This window comes from Lolium rigidum, chromosome 6, assembly GCF_022539505.1.
Source record: "Lolium rigidum isolate FL_2022 chromosome 6, APGP_CSIRO_Lrig_0.1, whole genome shotgun sequence".
NCBI lineage: Eukaryota > Viridiplantae > Streptophyta > Magnoliopsida > Poales > Poaceae > Lolium > Lolium rigidum.
Window position 1 is genome coordinate 71,673,945 of NC_061513.1, and position 4,528 is coordinate 71,678,472.

A 4,528-nucleotide genomic window follows, 5' to 3' on the forward strand; every position below is an offset into this window, starting at 1 on the left:
ATTGGGGTTCCCTTTGTATTGGGGATGCCTTTGTGTTGAATAATTTGAATTTGTATGAACAATTTGTATTGGGGTTCCCTTTGTATTGGGGATCCCTTTGTGTTGAACAATTTGTATTGGGGTTCCCTTTGTATTGGGGATGCCTTTGTGTTGAACAATTTGAATTTGTATGCCACATTTAAGCCACATTTATCATTTTCTCTAGGGTTTAGGGTTTTAGGGTTTAAGGGTTTTAGGGTTTTAGGGTTTAGGGTTTAATTCAAAATAATTCAAAACATGGTGGAACCTTCCCATGGAGTCTTGTTATGTTACCTAAAACCTAGACAAATAATAATGGAAAAGGAAATATAGAGATATGAAGTTTTTATGCCAAAAGCTTCAAAATCACTTCCTAGTCCATGAGCTACTAGCTATGAAGATGCAGGGCTTTCTGCTCAATACACCTCCCAAATACCCACTATGCTTACAAACTTTGTCCAAATGAGTCCAAATTCGTCACACTTGTGTATCTTTGAATTGCAAACAATATCACGTCGGCCAAAATGTAATATATTGTTCAAATAACACAATTTAACAATTTTTATGCCAAAAGTTTCAATTTCCCTTAGTCCCTTTATTATTTGGGTGCCCCTGTTTTACTTAGTGTTACTCAGTTTTCCCCCTCCGGGCCCACTTATTTTACTCAGTCCTACTCAGTTTTGCCCTTCCGATAAACATTTCCTCACTTTTCCCCCTCTTAGTTCTACTCAGTTTTCCTAAGTTGTACTCACTGGCTGATCTCTGATTGGTCGAGATGTATGTCACACGGATCTTGGTTGGTTGAAAGCTAAACGAACGCTTGCACCATTCGATCATTTATGATCGGACGGCATGTATATCTCTCTCTACCACGATGGACGCATACGGAGAGAAGAGAAGAGCACATACCTACCAATCCTGGCAGTCGCATATTCCAGTCGCATCTTCCTCTCTCCTATTTCCTCTCTTACTCCGGCGGTCGCGGCGGCGCAGATCTAACCGTGCGTGCGGCGGCGTGCGGCTGCGTGCGGCGGCGCGGATCTAACCGTGCGTGCTGCGTGGATCTAAGAGTGCCGGTGAGGATCTAACCGTCAGAAATAGTTGAAATGTCTCTCTCTGTCTAACTTTCGTTTCTCTTCTCAGATTTGTTGAATGATGAAGAACACCAAAACGGCGGCCGTGCCGACAGTGGTCATCGATGCCACGAACATTGAAGCCATCGCCTACAACATCGCTTCGACGGTGCCGAGAGTGCGAATCGATGCCAAGACGATTGAAGCCATCGTCTACAACCGCGCTGCAAAGCCGCCGATCCAGCCCTCCGTAGATTCGTCGCTGATGAAGTACACCAAGACAGCGGTGGTTCCGACAATGGTCATTGATGCCACGAACATTGAAGCCATCGCCGACAACATCGCTTCAATGGCGGATGGCGCAGATGACCACCCCTCAGCCGCCCGTCATCCCGGCCTTTCTTGCCCATCGCTGCGCAGCCGTGTTCGACGCCGTAAATTGGGATAAATTATGATAAATTTGTATTTTTCAATTTCCAATTGGGATAAAATTGTTCGAACTAGTACCTCCATCTCAAAAAATGCTTCTCCACGTTCTTGATGTGTCCATGTACATCCGTATGTATGATTTGAATTCTATCCCAACTTGATTGGGAAGATATTGATATGTATTTGATCCAGGAGGCTGGTACATGCTTTCACTTTTGGGATCCCTTCACTTTTATAAAATGTTCATGCATGCTAAAATTATCGTGCGCATTACTTAGCACAACTAGGAAATTGTACGCCAAAATACAGTGCTTAGAGCCACAACAAAATACAGTGGTTAGAGCCATCTACTGAATAACAATTCTATACTAAATCGTCTACCAGAACCACATAACTGCTAGGATAGGGATGACACCTAATAAAACTGCCCAGATGAATCTACTTTTCTTCTCTCCCATCACTTGAAGTTCATGTTCTAGATTTTCTACCACTTGATCAAATACGGCAAGATCTGTCTCAACTCTCAACTTCTCGCGAATAAGCTCTGAATTCTTCTTTTCTTCCTCCACAATACGCTTCAGCTCGAATATCATCAGGTTTTTACGGGCCAATTCATCACCTAAATTGGCCACCTTCTCCTCCAAATCCATCCTCTGGCTACACCACTGGGTTGATTCATCTTGGTATGCAATGTACCATGGATCATCGGCTTGCCTAGCTAACTGTAACAATAATGGAAAAAAAGAACAACTGAAATCACTCCAACAGGCCATGGCGGCACTTCAAATTCAACGGTACTACAGAGAGCTGAAGCTAGATACCTGCACTTCCGACGAGGTAGGAGAAGTAGAACGTGGCCACGACATGATCGAATCCCCACCCTCGCCGGTGTACCCGCTACGACCAGACATTGAGGACTATTTCGTACCTGCAAACTTCGATAAATTACGGGAACCGAATCGATTAGGGGGCGGGGGAGGCAGAAGCGGAGGTCTTACCAAGCTATACTACCAATTGGTGCGCGGAACAAATCCCGGTCGTCGTGGGCGGAGGATCTGCTTGCGGCGGACTTTCCTGCGGTGGGTACAATGCGTGCGGACGAAACAAGTGCTGGAGCCGTGGTTGACGTGCAGCGCCACAGTCCGTCCGATGCCACCGGGGGACAGAGCCGGCGGCGCGACGAGGCGCCGGCGATGGCTGCTCCGTCCGACGGTGGGGAACAAGCTGCCAGCGGTTCTCCGGTGACTAATGATCGGTCTAGCTTAAGAATAATTAATTAGCAAACTTGTTGCTTCTCTCTATGATATTCTCTAAATAAATAGACGACCCCACTGGTCATTGGCTGCGGCGCAGCCCCACAGAGCGGCAATATATGTCTTTTCCTGAAAAATAGACGACCCCACTGGTCATTGGTTGCGGAGGCCCCACAGAGCGGCAATATATGATTTTCTCTAAATAAATAGACGACCCCACTGGTCATTGGCTGCGGCAGCCCCACAGAGGGGCAATATATGTCTTTTCCTGAAAAATAGACGACCCCACTGGTCATTGGCTGCGGAGGCCCCACAGAGCGGCAATATATGATTTTCTCTAAATAAATAGACGACCCTACTGGTCATTGGCTGCGACAGCCCTATACAGCGGCCCCATTTGTCATTGACAGCACCGCGTATAAAATCATGAAATAAAACGGCCCACATGTCAGCCATAGATGGATGGCTGCTCCGACGTGTCTCCTGACCCTACCCGTCAGCACGAGACGGTCAGGGAGGAGCTTCCCCTGTGCAGCCCCACCGGGTCAGACTAATGGTTAAGGCCTCTGACCTGACGGCTACCGGCCGTTCCAGCACTTGTGCGTGTTTCAAACTAGAGGAGGGGAAAACTGAGGAAAAACTAAGGGGCTGTGGAAAACTGAGTACAACTAACGAACCAGGGGCACGAAAATAGAAATCCCAAAACATTATTATCAAGTGCAATTTTTTGAGCAATTTTTTTGGAAGCACTAGACACATGTAAAATATTACGAGGAAGAATGGAATTGTGAGGGGCATGCAAAAACTAATGACCAATATTTTAAATTCCCATACCTTGACCACTAGAATTTTGTACTTGGTCATTCCCCTTGTAGTGCTCATGAGTTGATAATTTGCTCAATTCACTACTGATATGATCTGTGGTGCCCGTGTCCATGCACCAATTTGTATCAAAACCATAGGAGGCCTTGTGTGCACCTTTTTCATCACCGTGGGAATCATCATCATCATCTTCATAGCTGATAAAACTCAGAATACATTTATATCCAGTATATTATACCAAACCTAAAGAAATAATCCAGCCATTAATGAGTACAATTTGCAGCATATTTAACCTTATGCTTTTGCACTAGTAGAAATAGGATTTTAGTATTTTACCACACTTGCGCGTACCTTTTAGTGCCTGTTTTAGCAGGATCCCGGATTCAGAGGGATCATTTGGGAAAGAGATTTACCCGCCATTTTCTGTGGATTATATACAAATTAAAGGCTACAAAAACCTCCAAAACAATCATTCACATACATGGGTGGAAGGACCTCGTGAAGAGAAGCTTCAGGGAATTTAACGAGCATCAATACAGGCAGAACCCACCCGTATATCTGCCCGTATGACCTTTCGGTAGCTTCCCCCCATCGAATAGTTCTGCCCCGTGAAGACGGATCAAAGATCAGAGATCCAGAGACACCAGAACTGGCAGAAACATCACCTCTAGAAGGGATCTAGAGGGGGAAGAAGCACGGGGGCATCGATCCTTGAAACTACGAAGATCCTTGGAGGATTGGGCATCATCTCCATCGCCACATCAGATTCTTCATCACCATCACCATTTCATCTCACCCCTTCTTGTTGTAATCGCTAAACCTATTGTGGATTTACACAAGTATTCATCCATTAGTTGTATCTTCATTCATATCATAATGATGATGTTCATTGCCTCTATATGTGACTAGTTTCCATTGTTCTTGGGGAGTCAT